Source organism: Lepidochelys olivacea (genome assembly GCF_965140295.1).
Source record: "Lepidochelys olivacea isolate rLepOli2 genome assembly, chromosome: 1".
In the NCBI taxonomy this organism is placed as follows: Eukaryota; Metazoa; Chordata; order Testudines; family Cheloniidae; genus Lepidochelys; species Lepidochelys olivacea.
Window position 1 is genome coordinate 217119962 of NC_140411.1, and position 19695 is coordinate 217139656.

Here is a 19695-nt window from a genome sequence, read left to right on the forward strand (position 1 = left end):
TAGCCTGGGTTTAAGGCAACAGTGAACTTGGGTGAGAGGGTTTTGTGTGCAGATGGGGTGTGGGGTTAGGGGAAAACCAAATTCAGAGCTCGGGCTAACTCTGCAGTGAAGACATCCCCATAATCACAGAATCATAGGACTGAAAGGGACCTCGAGAAGTCATCTAGTCCAGTCCCCTGCACTCATGGCAGGTCTAAGTATTATCTAGACTATCCCTGACAGATGTTTGTCTAACCTGCTCTTAAAAATCTCCAAGGATGGAGATTGAACAACCTGCCTAGGCAATTTATTCCAGTGCTTAACCACCCTGATAGTTAGGAAGTTTTTCCTAATGTCCAACTTAAACCTCCCTTGCTGCAATTCAAGCCCATTGCTTCTTGTCCTATCCTTAGAGGTTGAGGAGAATAATTTTTCTCTCCCCTTCTTGTGACAACTTTTTCTGTACTTGAGAACTGTTATTATGTCTCCCCTCTTCTCTTTTGCAGACTAAACAAACCCATTTTTTTCAGTCTTCCCTCATAGGTCATGTTTTCTAGACCTTTAATCATGTTTGTTGCTCTTCTCTGGACTTTCTCCAACTTGTCCACATAATTCCTGAAATATGGTGCCCAGAACTGGACACAGTGCTCTAGCTGAGGCCTAATCAGCGCAGAGTAGAGCGGAAGAATTACTTCTTGTGTCTTGCTTACAACACTCCTGCTAATACACCCTAAGTGCAGCACTCTGCACTTGTCCTTGTTGAACCTCATCAGTTTTCTTTGGCCCAATCCTCCAATTGTCTAGGTCACTCTGGACTCTAGCCCTACCCTCCATCATATCTACCTTTCCCCCCAGCTTAGTGTCATCTGCAAACTTGCTGAGGGTGCAATTCATCCCATCATCCAGATCATTAATAAGACCTGCCCCAGCTCATAAGTCATTGGCACAGCCATGAATAGAACCTACGCTGCCTGATTCCACTAGTCCTGTATTTACAGAGCACAATTGCCCCAGCCCCTCTGCACGTAGCCCTGTGCCCCTTCCAAAGAAGCAATAATGTTAGCTGTATATTGAAACATGCTGCTGTAGCCCCTAATTTTTATTTTGCACTAAAGAAATTCCATCTCTGACCCACACTAGCCCCAGTGTTATTTTGAGACCACTCTAAGCTGTGGCTATGCTTATTATAGTGAGCAGGATTTTTTTTTTTTTATCAGTTCACAATCTTCTTTGCTCACAGAACTTCTAGAGAGCTTTGTCTGGGCCTGCATGCCTTAAGAACAATTAAAGAACCCTTGTAAATTAAAGAACTGGAGACCCTATCAGCCAAACAGGACTTTCCATATTAGTGCCAAGGTTAAGCATTGTTCCGCAGACACCTGGGTCAAAGCAAGCATTTCGACCTGCCCGTTGTCTAAACAAATTGTTACACTCTCTTTATCTGCCTAAACAAGGTTTTATAGGAAGCAGTAGGAGTGAAAGTTTCAGATCACTTCAGTGCATTCCAATTAATTTCCATGCCTCTAATGATGAAGTATTAATCCTCCTTGGAATGCAGCAATGATCACATTTAGCCAAAAGGTGTTAGGCCCAGATTTTTAAAGGTATTTAGGCATTGCTGTGATGCTTAGCATTGCAACACCTAATTGATTTAAGAGCCTAAGTATCATTTTCAAATGGGATTTAGGCACTTAAGTTCCAAAATCCATTAACAGCCAATATTGATATACTACACTAGAACAGCGCTTCGAGTCTGGATGCAGCTTATACTGGTAAAGCTGTATTTTTACCAGTATAGCTCGTTCTCTTTCCCCTGAGTGACCAGGAAGAAGAGGTTGATGAGGCTTTTTTTAAACAACTTAACAAAATCATCCAAAGCGCAGGACTTGGTGGTGATGGGGAGACTTCTACTACTCAGACATCTGTTTGGAAAATAACACAGCAGGGCACAGATTATCCAGCAAGTTCTCGAATGTATTGCAGACAATATTTTTATTTCAGAAGGTGGAGAAACCTACTAGGGAGAGGCTGCTCTAGATTTGATTTTGACAAATAGGGAGGAACTGGTTGATAATTTGAAAGTGGAAGACAGCGTGGGTGAAAGTGATCAGGAAATGGTAGAGTTCATGATTTTAAGGAATGGTAAGAGGGAGAACAGCAAAATAAAGACAATGGATTTCGAGAAGGGAGTGTAGCAAGGCACCCCTTCTGCCTCGCTGGACTTAGCGCTCCCTCCTCTGACAGGGACAGGGCCTGGGGTAAATCCTAAATAGAATATCAGGGTGGAAGAGACCTCAGGAGGTCATCTAGTCCAGCCTCCTGCTCAAAGCAGGACCAACACCCACTAAATCATCCCAGCCAGGGCTTTGTCAAGCCTGACCTTAAAAACCTCCAGGGAAGGAGATTCCACCACCTCCCTAAGTAACCCATTCCAGTCCTTCAACACCCTCCTAGTGAAAAAGTTTTTCCTAATATCCAACTGTGACGGGGCAAGGCCAGATGGCTATGGAAAAGTAGTGCGAGATAGATATATTAGCTCCAGGCTCAACAAATCCTTGGTACCAGGATAAGTGAAATGGCAGCTGCTCCAGGTCAATTAAGACACCTGGGGCCAATTAAGAACTTTCCAGAAGGCAGGGAGAACGCTAGGTTGATTGGGACACCTGAAGCCAATCAGGGGCTGTCTGAAACTAGTTAAAAGCCGCCCAGTCAGTCAGGTGGGTGTGCATGTCAGGAGCTGTGGGAGGAAGTTGTGCTGTTGGAGAGGCTGAGTAGTACACACCATATCAGGCACAAGGAAGGAGGCCCTGAGGTAAGGGTGAAGTGGAGCTTGAGGAAGTGAGGGCTGCTGTGGGGGAAGTAGCCCAGGGAATTGTACATGTTATGTTTCTAAAAGGTCAGCTATCATAGCTGATACTATTAGGGTCCCTGGGCTGGAGCCCAGAGTAGAGGGTGGGCCCAGGCTCCCCGCCACCACCACCACCTTTGCCCCCTGATTAATCACTGAGACTGGGAGACAACAGAGACTGTGCAAGGAAGGATAACTTCTCCTCACCTCCCTCGCTGGCTTATGAAGAAAATGGTCAGTAGACTATGACCCTTGTCTCTAGAGAGAGAAGGATTATGTGCAGGGTCACAGTGAGCCTCTGAGGCTAACGAAATCCTCCAGGAAACACGGGACCCACAGAGGCAAGGACAGAGCTTTGTCACAATTGGTGTGAGAAGTGGGATTTCGTTCACAGCATGGCGGAAGAAAGAGGTTTAAGAAAAGGTTTGTTTGTTTGCTTTGTACCACAATGGAGGAAGAGGTAAGAGCTCTGGTACAAGCCACAGCAGCCCAGCAGGAGGCCACCCAGGTTCAGGCAATGACACAACAGGAGTCTATGCGGCTACAGCAGGAAACCAATCAATTATTGATGAGTCAGGTGACCCAAGATCATGCCCTCTTGAGAGAGGTGGTGGACCAGTTGAAGATCCTCACCACCCAAGCCCGGGGGTCCGATGGGACGCAAACCCTGAGGGGCACTGGTTGTGTGCCAAAGATGACATCAGGAGATGACGTAGAGGCATATCTCCTCTCATTCGAAAGGACTGCTCAGCATGAGGCGTGGCCCCAGGAGCAGTGGGCCAGCATTCTCGCCCCTTTTTTGTTTGGAGAGGCCCAGAAGGCCTACTTTGACTTGCCTGCCACAGATGCCACTGACTGTACCCATCTGAAGGCAGAGATCCTAGTACAATCAGGGGTAATGGCAGCGGTAAGGGCCCAGAGATTCCATGAGTGGAAATACCAGGAGAAGAAACCCCCGAGGTCCCAGCTATTTGACCTCATACACCTCGCGCGGAAGTGGTTACAGCCCGAGGTGTGCAGGCCAGAGGAGATTTTGGAGACCCTGGTCATAGACCATTACATGCGGGGACTGCCGCCAGATCTCCACAAATGGGTAGGCCAGAACGATCCGTCCACATACGATGAGATGATCACACTTGTAGAAAGATGGATGACAGCCAGGGAACTGACCCGACTACCCAAGGAAGGCCCCTTTCGAAGCAAGCACCCGACCACAACCCTGGAAGGTTGGGCAGCCAAACCCCCGGGGAGTCCTAGGTGGAAGAAGGGAGGAGCCGAAAACCAGCGGGGACCCCAGAAGGAAGGGATTGGCCTGAGTGGGGGGAACCCCGGGACTAAACCCCCTAACTCCCGGGATAGGGGAGTGATTAAAAGCAATTATAGATGTTATGCATATGGGGAGTGGGGACACATAGCAGCACAATGTCCCAGCACTGAGGAGCCTATTCAACTTGGGGGATTGGGAGGTCCTATGCTCCCTTATCCACCTCACGGGGGTCGCATTAGCCCAGCATAATTACACGAGCAAGTGAGGATATCATCCGACTTGATGCCGATCCAAAAGATCGAGGCAGCCAACATGATTAATCGCAACCGAGATGTGTTCTCTACAAAACCAAGGCAGACGACTGAGACCTATCACTATATCCGCACGATCCCCGGAGCCAAGGTAACATTGAGACCCTACCGAATCCCAGCAGCCAAAAGAGAAGAAATCAAGGCCGAAGTAAAGAAAATGTTAGAATGAGGGGTTATTGAAGAATCTTACAGTCAGTGATCCAGTTCAATTGTTCTAGTCCCTAAACCTGATGGTAACATGAGATTCTACAACGACTTTCACCGATTGAATGAAATATCCCAGTTTGATGCATACCCCATACCACGCATTGATGAACTGGTTGACCGACTGGGTAGTGCCCGATTCTTGACTACACTGGATCCGACAAAAGGGTACTGTCAGATTCCTCTGACCAAAGAAGCTAAAGAAAAGACAGCATTCTCCACCCTGGATGGGCTATTCCAGTACACCGTCCTCCTTTTTGGGCTACTGGGGCCCCAGCCACATTCCAGCATCTCATGGATAAGCTGCTGCTCCAGACCCATACTAGTTATGCAGCTGCATACCTAGACGATGTTATCATCCATACGCCAGACTGGGGAACACACTTGGAGAAAGTTGAGGCAGTACTTCGCACCTTAAGGCGGGCTGGCCTCACTGCTAATCCTGCTAAATGCGCCATAGGGCTAGCAGAGGCTAGGTACCTGGGATATATTGTGGGAAGGGGCATAGTGAAGCCCCAAACGAATAAGCTAGAGGCAATTCAAAACTGGCCCCGGCCGACCCGAAAGAAGCAGGTCCGTGCGTTCCTAGGCGTGGTAGGCTACTACCAACGTTTTATTCCCCACTTTGCCACTAGGGCAAGTCCCCTAATGGACCTGGTGAAGGCCTGAGGTCCAGGCATGGTAAAGTGGACTGACACAGCAGAGGGGGCATTTACAGACCTTTGGACGGTCCTCTGTAATGATCCCGTACTCATAGTCCCGGACTTTAACAGGAAATTTATTTTACAAACAGACACTTCCGAGGTGGGGTTGGGGGCAGTTCTGTCGCCAATGGTGGGAGAAGAGGAACACCCGATCCTCTACCTAAGCAGAAAGCTTCTCCCAAGAGAACAGAAATACACAGTAGTCGAGAGAGAATGCCTTGCTGTCAAATGGGCTGTGGAGACACTGCATTATTACCTCTTAGGCTGGCGATTTACTCTTGTGACAGACCATGCACCCCTCCAGTGAATGCAGCGGAATAAGGAAAAGAATGCAAGGGTCACCAGGTGGTTCTTATCCCTCCAACCATTCCAGTTCCGCATACGGCACAGGGCTGGATGCCACCATGGCAATGCTGATGGTCTGTCACGAGCATACTGCCTGGCGTCACAAGATGCCCAACTCTATGGTGTTGAGCAGGGGGGGGAATATGTGAGGGGGCAAGGCCAGATGGCTATGGAAAAGTAGTGGGATCCTCTGTCGCTGGCCCCGGGGTGTCAGTCCTTCCCCTAAATAGGCACTGGGTTTGCGTGTCTTCCCTATGGGGAGGAGCGCAGTCTCTCACACTGGAAAAGCATATATACCTGCTGCCACTAGCCTTGCAGCAGTTTGTCTCTTCCCCCTCTCCTTCTCTCTCACCAGGAAAAGCATACTCAGAGAGTAGTTATCAAGGGTTCACAATCAAGCTGGAGGGGCATGTTGAGCAGAGTCCTGCAGGGATCTGTCCTGGGTCCAGTTGTATTCAATATCTTCATAAATGATTTGGAGAGATACTACACTTTTAAAGTTTGAGGATGATACCCAGGCTGGGAGGGGATGCAAGTACTTTGGAGGAAAGGATTCAAATTCAAAATGATCTTGACAAACTGGAGAAATGGCCTGAAGTAAATAGGAGGAACTTCAATGAGCACAAGTGCAAAGTACTCTACTTAGGAAGGAATATCAATTGACCAAATACAAAATGGGAAATGACTGCCTAGTAAGGAGAACTGCAGAAAGGGATCTTGGGGTCATAGTGAATCACAAACTAAATAAGAGTCTACAATGTAATACTGTTGCAAAAAAAGCAATCATTCTGGGATGTATTAGCAGGAGTGTTGTAAGCAAGACACAAGAAGTAATTCTTCCACTCTATTCATGAATGATAAGGCCTCAACTGGAGTATTGTGTCCAGTTCTGGGCACTATTCTCTGGGAAAGATGAGAAACTCCAGAGAGCAACAAAAATGATTAAAGGTCTTGGATGACTTATGAGGAAAGATTTGAAAAAAAAGGGCTTTGTTTTGTCTTGAGAAGATCGAGGGAGGATGTGATAGCAATCTTCAAGTACATAAAAGATTGTCATGAAGAAGAGGGTGATAAATTGTTCTCCCTATCGACTTAGGACAGGACAAGACATGATGGGTTTAAATCACAGCAAGGGAGATTTAGGTTAGATGTTAGGAAAAACTTCCTAACAGTAAGAGTAATTAAGCACTGGAAGAAATTTCCTAGGGAGGTAGTGGAATCTGTTGTTGTAGGTTTTTAAGAACAGGTAAGACAAACACCTGTCAGGATTGGTCTAGTTATTACTTAGTCCTGCCTTAAGTGCATGGGACTGAACTAGATGACCTACTGAGGTCCCTTCCATCCCTACACTTCTATTATTCTATGAATCGACTAGCCAGAAGGTTTTACTGGCCTGACATATATCAACAGATATGTGAGTGCCAGAAAGTAGTTCCCTAAAGGAAAAGTGGTCAGACACCCCATATTTCACCACCAAAAATAGACCTATCTTTCTCTCAAATAGCCATGAACATAGTGGGTCTTTTGGAGCAAAGGAATTCAGCATAGAATTGAGTGACTATATACTTAATATCCAGAAGCATTTCCCCTGAGAGGCATAAAGAGCCACCAGCTTGTAGTGGCTTTGGTCCAGTTATTTTTTTTTTCGGTTTGGACTGCCAAAGGAGATCATAACTGACCCGGGGACAAATTTTATATCTAAGGTCATGAAACAGTTATATCAGGAACTAGGTATGAAAAGTATAAAAAACATCCTGTACCATCCTCAGATACATAATTGTTTTCTATATGAATTTTGTTAACAGCAGAGGATCAGAATTGGACAAAAGGCTGCAACGGCCGTTATTTGCCTTCAGGGAAGTGCCTCAGGCAGCAACAGGCTTTTCAGCATTTGAACTTCTCTATGGCCAGCAGGTGCAGGAGGAGAAGGGCAAACCACTGTGAGGGAGTGGAAAGCTCCTTTCTCACAAGACTCACAGTAGCATACAGCTTTTAAAATAGATCTGGCTGAGTAATGGTTCACTGGTAATTTCCCTTCATAATAATGATGATGATAATAATACTATTAATAAATATTGGGTCAAGTGAAATTTGTGCTTCGATTTTGAGCAGTATTTTTAAATTTCTGATTGTTTTTTAAATACAACTAAAGGAAATATCAAACTGAAAAATCAAAACAGGAAGCTATTTCCATGAGTGACCAAATATGCTTCTGTAGAAAAGGATTTTCTGGCCATAAAAAGGGAAGTGAAGAGCCTTAAGAACTATCTGGATTGAAGACCCTTTGTCCTAGAAAATGTCCGTAAAAGTCTACATGACTGCAGAGTATAAAGGACCATAATTCCAGCAAAGCAAGGTGATACCATTCAACATAAACCAGGTATAGACATTTACTGGCAGACTACTTATCTTGGCTTACCCGAAGACTAACCCTAAAGGAGATGGGGGAGAAAATGTGACAGAGTAGACTGTCACTGGATGAAAAAAAAATCAAAAGACTCACTCTCAGAAAAGCAGCTGTAGATAGTGGATTACCCCAGGAAACTAGAACTAAAGTATGTTCCAGCTAGTGCTAATTTACCCCTAATCCTCACAGCGGCTGCTGGGCATGGGTAGGTTCTGGGCTCAGCGTTGCAATGCCAAACTGATTTAGGGATCTAAATCTCATTTTCAAAAGGGATTTAGGCAATTAGGAGCCTAAATTTCATCAACAGTTGATTGGATTTACACTCTTAAGGGCCTAAATCCCTTTTGAAAATCAGATTTGAGCTGCTAAATCAGTTAAGCATTACAACACTGAGGTGGGCAGTACTAACACTGAGGTGGGCAGTACTAACTATCTTTAAAAATCTGGGCCTAAATTATTAAGGCTATGTTTATACTACAGACTTCTGCCATCATAACTGTGTTGATCAGGAGTGTGAAGTGGTGTGATTTTTGTGCTGACAGAAATCCTTAGTGTAAATGTAATTATACCAACAAAACTGCAGTCTTACTGGTGGAGATTGTTTTGCATAGAGGAGGGGGTACGTGGAGTCAGCTATACCAGCAAAAGCGAAGCTTTGCTAGCATAAGCTGTGCCCACACTAGAAAGTGCTTTTCAGGTTTACTCTACTGGTATACTGTGACATTCTATACCGTATGGCAGCATACTATAACCCCCATATTCCTGATTTTGATATAATCGTGATTTTACATATAAAGCATGCCTTGTAAGGTATCAGGGGAAAGGTTATGATCTGCTGAAAGTAATTTCTCTATCCATATATGTATATCATTAATGCATATGAAGTTATGAGAATTGTGTTGTATGGTGGTCACTAAAACATGCTGCAAGTTGGGGAATCAGAAAGATATTAGCTCCAAAGGCAACAGCAAGGAAAATAACCAAAGCCTTCAACAGCCATTGTCCAGCAAGGGAGCTACAATGTGATGACTCACCTGCATGAGGCCACATCAGGGGAATTGCTCAACCTTGCTTGGAGAGACTCAGCAATGCCCCCCCTCACCCCCCGACATGCCTGGACTTGTGCTCCCCTAGCACATGGACTGAGAGTATAAAACAAACAGAGTGCTGTGCCCTTCTCCTGCCCGCACCTTCGCTGCAAGCAACTAAGACACTGAGAAGAAGACAAGACTCCAACACAAGAGATTGGCCCAGGTTTAAGGTACAAACCTGTATATTAAGGACTGCAATATCCAGTGGGGTGAGAAAAACTGCTTAATCTAGTTGCTGCCCAGTCTAATAGGGTTGAGAGATTAGACTGCATGCTTATATTTTCTTTTATTTTGGTAACTAACTCTGACTTTTCGCCTATCACTTAATATCACTTAAAATCTACCTTTATAGTTAATAAATCTGTTTGTTTATTCTACCTGAAGCAGTGCATTTGGTTTGAAGTGTAGCAGAGACTCCGCTTGGGATAACAATCCTGGTACATATCAATTACTTTGTTAAACTGACAAACTCATATAAGCTTGCAGTGTCCAGCGGGCATAACTGGACACTGCAAAACGGAGATTCCTAGGGTTGTGTCTGGGACTGGAGATATTGGCTAGTGTCATTTGGTTGCACAATCCAAACGAGCAGCTTACATGCCAGAGGCTGTGTATGAACAGCCCCAGAGTGGGGGTTCTCACAGTAGAGCAGGGTAAGGCTGGCTCCCAGAGTCGAGGATTGGAGTGACCTAGCAGATCACCAGTCGAGATAACACCAGTGGAACATCACATATACCTACCGGCAGAATGCTTCCTAGTGCAAATATGGCCTAAGTGTAATAATAGAGAACCAAAGCAGAGTGAATACCAGGGTAAAATGTTTTTATTTTTCAATCGGGAAGTGTTGCATGACTACATCAGCTGCTTACAGGACAGCTGGGGATGGACCCACAGCTAGAGCTGGGCAGAAAACAGCTTTTCCATCCTGCAAAAATTTTGAGATATCAAAAAAATATTTCCTGTCTCAACTCAGAACACAAAGTCAAAATATTTCACAAATCAATCCCCCCAGCCCCGAGAAACTTTGGTTTGGATCAGTTGAAAGATTTTGTTTTGCTTTTGACCTCTTTTTTTTCCTTAACATTTTTTAGTCTAAGATTACTAAAATTACAAAATAAAAAGACATTTTGCCACAACTCCCCCACCCCCGCAAAAAAATGTCATAATGGGTTATTTTGACAATTTTGAAACTTTTTTCCAGTAATTTTTTGAGTCAGGAGATTTGTTGAAACCAACCCTGTTTCATGAATAGTTTAGTTTTTGACATATTGGGCATTTTTCAGTGCACACACACACGATTCATCAGAAAACTCCCAGTTCTACCCGTAGTAGGGATCCTAGTGTGGCCACTTCCTGACTGCTAAGTGATGGCATTTCCAAACCCAGAGGTCAAAAAATCAGATGATATACTCAACCTATGAGATGTATTTCTAACTCTAATTGCACATCCAGCCACTTCCAGTGCATAGTGTCCCATCCTGGACATGTACATGATGTCACCAGGGCTCATGATCAAAGGAGCGGGAAACATATGGAAAAATCTCCCAGCGTAATGAGAAGCATCGATTGCTGTTCTCCATTTGCCAGTTGAAAAGTGCCATTTCAAATGCAGTTATGTCATCCTGCCCCACCCGCCTTTTCCAGTGACTAACTCAAAAGATCTACCATAGAGCTCTCCAGCATGGGAGGTTGGCAAGCCTCTGAAATCACTGTGCTCTTAGGAAAGGACTTTGCTTTTAAATCTGAAAGTGGAGACTGTGATGTTCATTTTATATTAGTTTTGGGGGAAGTTGTATGTAACTGTTACCTTAGGTGTTTGGATTCTACTGGTTCTGTGCCCCCTGGCACTGCATAACTTGCCTGGCACATTATTGTTAGGATACAGATATTCAGGTCTGTCTGTAAAGGCCTATACTCTAAGAATTTAGGTGTATTCTTATCACTTGGCTAGTTATAGAGGTATAAAAGAAAGAATCAAAATCACTGTCTGCTGATGTAAGGGCCTTCTCTTACTGTGACAGTCTGAGGCCCTGTGCTTAGGCTGAAACGTTTGGCTAAGCAGCAGAGGCAGCCATAAGCTGGGAAGCGACCAGTCACATCCTCACATTCCAAACTAGCCACACTGAAAGAAGGTGCTACTGGGCTGTTAGGATACAATCCTGTCCTGATAGTGCTGATCACCTCCAGAGAAAGGGAAATGCCTAGAAAATGTAAAAGGAAACTTAGTTTGATAGCATCCTGTCTGGCAAGAACTCACTTATCAATAGCTGGGATGTGAAATCCTCACTTCTGTATTGTCTTGTCATTATAGTTCCCACTTTGCTATTGTTTGTCTGTATAATCTCTGTCTGGTTCTGTGATTGTTTCTGTCTGCTGTATAATTAATTTTGTTGGGTGTAAACTATTTAAGGTGGTGGGATATAATTGGTTACATAATCATGTTACAATATGTTAGGATTGGTTAGTTAAATTTCAGGAAAATGTTTGGTTAAGGTATAGTAAGCAGAACTCAAGTTTTACTATATAGCCTGCAGTCAATCAGGAAGTGAGTGGGTGTGTGTGTGGGTGGGGGAGATAGGAACAGGGAATGGGGGTAAGGAAATTGGAATCATGTTTTGCTAAGGGGGGAATGGGAACAGGGACTCAGGTGAAAGGCTCTGTGGTGTCAGAGCTGGGAAGGAGGAAACTAAGGAAGGAAACTAGAATCATGTTTGCTGGAACTTCACCCCAATAAACATTGAATTGTTTGCACCTTTGGACTTCGGGTATTGTTGCTCTCTGTTCATGCGAGAAGGACCAGGGAAGTAAGTGGGTGAAGGAATAAGCCCCCTAACAGTTATGTGCTTTATTGCATTGATTAGGTGCTTGCCTGTGTGCCTTGGGCTTGTTCCTACCATGCAAGTGTGTGTAACAATCTCTCTCAGCTCATCCACCAAATATGAAGGATGTGACTGTTTGCATACCATTACTAAGTTCTGCAGCTGCTTACTCAGCTGTATTAAGCACTGTGCACAATCAACCCAAGCACACCACCTTGATGATCTATTGTTTATCTTTGATATTACAGTAGTGCCCAGAGACCTCAGTCAGGCCCCATTTTGATTGCTTTTGTACAAACACCGTCCCTGCCACAGAGATCTTACCATCTAAAAGAAGGGGCATGTCCTCAGTCTGGCAGAAAAGAGACTTAGCCTTGGTCTACACTAGGAGTTTAGGTCGAATTTAGCAGCGTTACATAGATGTAAACCTGCACCCGTCCACACGATGAAGCCCTTTTTTTCGACTTAAAGGGCCCTTAAAATCGATTTCCTTACTCCACCCCGACAAGTGGATTAGCACTTAAATCAGCCTTGCCAGGTCGAATTTGGGGTACTGTGGACGCAATTAGACAGTATTGGTCTCCGGGAGCTATCCCAGAGTGCTCTATTGTGACCGCTCTGGACAGCACTCTCAACTCAGATGCACTGGCCAGGTAGACAGGAAAAGGCCCGCAAACTTTTGAATTTCAATTTCCTATTTGCATGGTCACCTGCAGCTTGCCACGCTGTCCAGAGCTCATCAGCAGAGGTGACCATGATGGAGTCCCAGAATCTCAAAAGAGCTCCAGCATGGACCGCACGGGAGGTATGGGATCTGATTGCTGTATGGGGAGAGGAATCCGTGCTATCAGAACTCCATTCCAGTTTTCAAAATGCCAAAACATTTGTCAAAATCTCCCAGGGCATGAAGGACAGAGGCCATAACAGGGACCCGAAGCAGTGCCACGTGAAACTTAAGGAGCTGAGGGAAGCCTACCAGAAAACCAGAGAGGCAAACGGCCGCTCCGGGTCAGAGCCCCAAATATGCCGCCTCTATGATGAGCTGCATGTCATTTTAGGGGGTTCAGCCACCACTATCCCAGCCGTGTTGTTTGACTCCTGCAATGGAGATGGAGGCAACACAGAAGCAGGTTTTGGGGATGAGGAAGATAGCTCACAGCAAACAAGCAGAGAAACCAGTTTTCCCAACAGCCAGGAACTGTTTCTCACCCTAGACCTGGAGCCAGTACCCCCCGAACCCACCCAAGGCTGCCTCCCGGACCTGCCAGGTGGAGAAGGGACCTCTGGTGAGTGTACCTTTTAAAATACTATACATGTTTTAAAAGCAAGCATATTTAATGATTAATTTGCCCTGGCATTTGCGGCTCTCCTGGATGTACTCCCAAAGCCTTTACAAAAGGTTTCTGGGGAGGGCAGCCTTATTCCATCCATCAGGGTAGGACACTTTACCACACCAGGCCAGTAGCACATACTCGGGAATCACTGTAGAACAAAGCATTGCAGTGTATGTTTGCTGGCATTCAAACAACATCTGTTCTGTATCTCTCTGTGTTATCCTCAGGAGAGTGATATCATTCATGGTCACCTGGTTGAAATAGGGTGCTTTTCTTAAGGGGACATTCAGAGGTGCCCGTTCCTGCTGGGCTGTTTGCCTGTGGCTGAACAGAAATGTTCCCTGCTGTTAGCCACGGGGAGGTGTGAGGGGCTAGCCACGTGGTGGGGGAGGCAAAATGCGACCTTAGAACGAAAGCACATGTGCTGTGTAAGTAATGTTAACAGCAAGGTTTACTATGAAAGAGTGTAGCCATTGTTCTAGAAAATGTGTCTTTTTAAATACCACTGTCTCTTTTTTTTTTCTCCACCAGCTGCATGTGTTTCAAGGATCACAGGATCTTCTCCTTCCCAGAGGCTAGTGAAGATTAGAAGGCGGAAAAAAACGAACTCATGATGAAATGTTCTCTGAGCTCATGCTGTCCTCTCACACTGACAGAGCACAGACGAATGCGTGGAGGCAGACAATGTCAGACTGCAGGAAAGCACAAAATGACCGGGAGGAGAGGTGGTGGGCTGAAGAGAGTAAGTGGCAGGCTGAGGAGAGGGCTGAAGCTGAAAGGTGGCGGCAGCGTGATGAGAGGAGGCAGGATTCAATGCTGAGGCTGCTGGAGGATCAAATCAATATGCTCCAGCGTATGGTTGAACTGCAGGAAAGGAAACAGGAACACAGACCGCCGCTACAGCCCCTGTGTAACCAACCACCCTCCTCCCCAAGTTCCATAGCCTCCTCACCCAGACGCCCAAGAACACAGTGGGGGGACCTCCAGCCACCCAGCCACTCCACCCCAGAGGATTGCCCAAGCAACAGAAGGCTGGCATTCAATACATTTTAAAGTTTTAAACATTTAAAGTTCTGTGTGGCCTTGTCCTTCCCTCCTCCACCACCCCTCCTGGGCTACCTTGGTAGTTATCCCCCTATTTGTGTGATGAATGAATAAAGAATGCATGAATGTGAAGCAACAATGACTTTATTGCCTCTGCAAGCGGTGATCGAAGGGAGGAGGGGAGGGTGGTTAGCTTACAGGGAAGTAGAGTGAACCAAGGGGCGGGGGGTTTCATCAAGGAGAAACAAACAGAACTTTCACACCATAGCCTGTCCGGTCATGAAACTGCTTTTCAAAGCTTCTCTGTTGTGCACCACGCCCTCCTGTGCTCTTCTAACTGCCCTGGTGTCTGGCTGTGCGAAACCAGTAGCCAGGCAATTTGCCTCAACCTCCCACCCCGCCATAAACATCTCCCCCTTACTCTCACAGATATTGTGGAGCGCACAGCAAGCAGTAATAACAGTGGGAATATTGGTTTGGCTGAGGTCTAAGCGAGTCAGTAAACTGCGCCAGTGCATTTTTAAACATCCAAATGCACATTCTACCACCGTTCTGCACTTGCTCAGCCTGTAGTTGAGCAGCTCCTGACTACTGTCCAGGCTGCCTGTGTACGGCTTCATGAGCCATGGCATTAAGGGGTAGGCTGGGTCCCCAAGGATAACTATAGGCATTTCAACATCCCCAATGGTTATTTTCTGGTCTGGGAATAAAGTCCCTTCTTGCAGCTTTTGAAACAGACCAGAGTTCCTGAAGATGCGAGCATCATGCACCTTTCCTGGCCATCCCACGTCGATGTTGGTGAAATGTCCCTTGTGATCCACCAGTGCTTGCAGCACTATTGAAAAGTACCCCTTGCAGTTTATGTACTCGCCGGCTTGGTGCTCCGGTGTAAAATTATAATAGAGGGGCATGACTATTGACTTTCTTAGTGGCTGACTGTGTTCTTTTGCTACTGCCCACAGCTGAGTATAAATTAATGGCCCAATGGTCCATTGGAAGTGGTCCGGCAGATAGGAGCAGTGGACTATGAGATAAGACTACCCAGTAGAAGGAAAGAAACTAAGATCTATCATGTGAATCTTCTCAAATCTTGGAAGACTCTGAGATGCCAGGTACAATCCAGACTAATGAGTAGCTGTGTCACTCCTTCCTTGTAACCTAGGTTGCCCTTTACAATGCCTTGCTGCTCACAAAAAGCCACCAGCTTGTAAGTCACCCTAGCTATGTCTCTCTATGTGTGCTGGAGTCTGCCAGCCAGCCAGCCACACCTTGGCTCTCACTAGCCTTAAAAATTACCACAGGGTGACCACAACACACTACCAGTCCTGGATTTTCCCCCATAGATGTATGTCCTGTACTGCCCAGCCCTCTCCTGGATAGTGCACATATACTGAGTCTGTTATTCCTTTAAGGGAATAATATGCACACAACTTGTTGTCCCAAATGGGGTTACCCAGACACTTCATCTTGGACACATTACATTAGAGAAAATAATTAAACAATTTATTAACTTACAAAGAGTTAGATTTTAAGTGAGTTTACAAATAATGAGGCATCAAAGTCAGAAATGGTTACATGAAAAACAATGATAAAACACTTACTAGTGCCTAACTTAACAAACTATATCAGATTCAAGCAAAGTTTCTCGCCACATGCTTTCAGCAATCTTACTGACCAAAGGACCCAAGGACTCTTCCACCAGAGTGTACTGCTTCCTTTGTTTCTTCAGGTGCAGTGAATATGATGGGCAGGGGGGAGGGTTTCTTGAGGTGTTTATCCTGCCTTTTTATAGTTTGTCCCCCTTCTTGAAAAACATTTCCAGCTGAGAACCAGGAGCCAAAGAGTCTATGAGAAGGATATTCCCTGCACTTGTTTTAACTTTCTTTGTCTTTCCTTCCTGCTTGATGATTCTGTTTACTACTTAAATGCAAATTAAGGACAGCACACATTCCTGTGTTTAGGACAACTTCTGTTTGGGCATGACTGTGGGGTTTGGAACATGTGTTAATAACACCATAGAGGGGAATCTTATAACCTTGCATACAATGTTGTCACACATATTTTACCAGGACTATAGTGACCAGCAAATTATGAGTTTTCAAATGATACCTTACAAGACATACTTTGTACAATGATTATAACAATAATGTGTAGCGTGTGAATACAAGGGTGTATTCTGTCTCAAGGATGCAAGAAGCCCTGCTGATAACTCCCTCTTCTACGGAATCTGAATTAGGGCCCCAGGTATCCATTGGCCAAAACCCAACAATATTACTGGCATTACTGGGGGGTGAGAGGCTCTCCCATGTACAAAAGAAGCAGCTCCTCCAATTGATCAAGAACTTTACGACTGTATTCTCCCTCCACCCAGGGAGAATGCAGTTAGTCCAACATCACCTAGCAATTATCCCGGGCCAGCTAGTCAGGGAGAACCCTAGACCATTGTCCAGGAGGATGTGGGACTGTTCGAGAAGAAGTACGAGCAATGCTGGAGAGGGGGGTAATTGTGGAGCCCCAAACTGAATGGAGGATTCCATAGTTCTTGTTCCCAAACTGCACTGTTTGGTTGGGTTTTTATCAACTTCAGGAAGGTTAATTCTATCTCAAAATTTGATGCCAATCCAATACCAAGGATGAACAAGTTACTGGAGTGGCTAGGACCAACAAAGCAGCTGTGCACTACAGACCCAACAAAAGGTTATTGGCAGATCCCTTTATCCCCCTCCTCACATGAGAAAACACTTTTCTACACCCCTTTCAGGCACTTCCAGTTCAAAACTATGCCTTTTGGCCTCCACGGAGCTACTGCAACTGTCCAATGGCTTATGAATAGGATCCTCAGCCCCCACCATCAATACGCCACAGCCTCGACAACATGACCATTTATAGTCCTACCTTGGAAGACCACCTGTAGCACTTAAAGACAGTGTTAAAAGCCCTCCAGGATGAAGGACTAATGGCCAACCCTGCAAAATGTAGATTAGCCATGGGTGAGGTAACCTATCTTGGGTTCTATGCAGGCAGCAGCACTGTGAAACCAGTGGCTGACAAGGTACAGGCCCTACCAGCATGCCTAATAATCCAGAGAAAGAGGCAAGTGAGGCATTTTCTCAGCCCGGCAAGATATTACTGGAGGTTTATCCCCACTTTCAGCTCATTTGTGGCCCCCCTTAAGGACTTCATAAAGGAAACAACTCCTAAAAGATCCAGTGGGATGAGAAATGCAAGGAAGCTTTTAGTGAACTGAAAGCATGACTATGCTGGGCACTCGTGCTCCACGGACCCAATTTTCCCTGTAAATTCATACTGCACAATCAGACGCCTCAGGCATTGGACTCAACGCCATACTCTCACAAGACTTTGGAAAAGAAGAACACACAGTCCTATACCTGAGTAGGAAGCTATTCCCTAAAGAAAAGGCCTATTCAATTATTGAAAAGGAGGCACTAGCGTTCCAGTGAGCTGTGGATTCCCTCCGGTATTACCTGTTGAGCAGCCCCTTCTCCCTGATCATGGATCACACTCCACTAAAGTGGATCCAGACAAAAAAGACACAAACCCTCATATAATGCAATGGTACCTTGTGCTACAACCCTATAGTTTCAGAGTACAACACTGGGTGGGAAAAAAACATAACACCCATTTCTTTTTGTGAGAAATGGGGATGGAGACAAACAACTCCAGAACAGCCTTTACAATTTGAGGGGTAGGATGTGACGGGGCATGCCCTCATTCTGGTGTAGAGGAGACTAATGAGCTTGTCTGGGATCATTCCAGACTGATGAGGCACACCCATAAGGCTTGCCATGACTGGAGGCAGGGAGAGTTTAAAAAGGGAACACCTACTATAGGAAGGTGTGGTGAACAGGAAGAGGACTGTTACACCTCAGAGACTGCTGACCACAGACAGAGAGCAGAAGGAGACAGTTGGAGGCCTCACCATCTCTGAAATTATGTAGACCAGCTGTAAAGCCACAGGCCAAAAGGTGGGGCTAGAGGTAGGCCTTAATCAAAAACAATAGACTCTCTCATAAGCCAAGCCTAAAGGGCTGAATTCCAAAAGACTGCCTAAGTTACAGGCCACCTTTGCTTTGCTTTCATTCAGGTTTTTCCTCCCCCATAAGGGAAAGAGAGAGAAAAAGACTTTTCTTTTGTTTTGCTTAGAGAACCCCACATATGCTATGCTCTGGGGAAGGACATTATACACATTTTGAAGCAGAGTCTAATGGGGACTCAGGGGAACCCCTGATCCCCAACAGATGTCTTTAAGGCTATACCACAGTGCCCCACTGTCTTTTAAACACCTTGTGCCTGGAGAGACCACACCCTGAAAGGAGAAGAGATTGGCAGAGTGTAAGGGGTGGTTTGTGTCTGTCTATGTTAGGGTGACCAGCAAGTGTGAAAAAGTGGGTGGGGGGGGGTAATAGGAGCCTATATAAGAAAAAGTCCCAAAAATTGGGATTGTCTCTATAAAATTGGGACATCTGGTCACCCTAGTCTGTGTGTAATGTCACCTTCTAGTTCCTAGCTCGCAGATGGGGGAAAAGGGATTTGCTACTGCTATCAACTATGGGAAAACTCTGGGTCAAAATCATTTTGGGGAAGAATCGTAAAAGAGTTCCTACTAGGAGAGGGCTAGTGGTCTGCTATAGACCCCCAGGGTCAGACTCAGGTATGAGAGAAATCTCCTTAATATTATTAGAGAAAGAGAGAGACTATTGGGAATTGTATCAGAATGGGTGACTTTAACTTCCCTGATATAGATTGGAGAATAAGTGCTACTAATACTGGTAGGACCCAATGATTTCTGGGTGTCAGTTTTCTTCATCAAATTGTCATTGAACCAACAAGAGGTGATACAATTTTAGACATGTTTTTGAAAAGCAGTGAGGACATCACAGAAGAGTTGGTTGAGGGAAATAAAATTGGATTGAGTGATCATGAACTGATTCAATTTAGATTAAATTAAAACCAGGTCACCAACTGTGTGTGTGTGTTTCAAAGGGGGCAGACTTTGGGAAATTAAGGGAATTAATTAAAAAAGACAGACTGAAGAGCTCAAGGACTTAAATGAGAAGGAAGCTTGGAATTTCTTCATATCAACTATGCAGAAACTGTCTGATATTTGCATCCCAAGCAAGGGTAAAAAACATGTAGGGACAAGCTCCAGGCCCAGCTGGATGAATAACCACCTCAAAAAGGTTATTAGAAATAAACAGAGAGCCTATAGGGAATGGAAAAAGCTGTTGATCATCAAAGAAAAGTACCTCTCAAAGGCTAGAAAATGTAGGAATAAAGTGAGAATTGCTAAAAGTCAAGCTGAATTAACTCTTTCCAAGGAA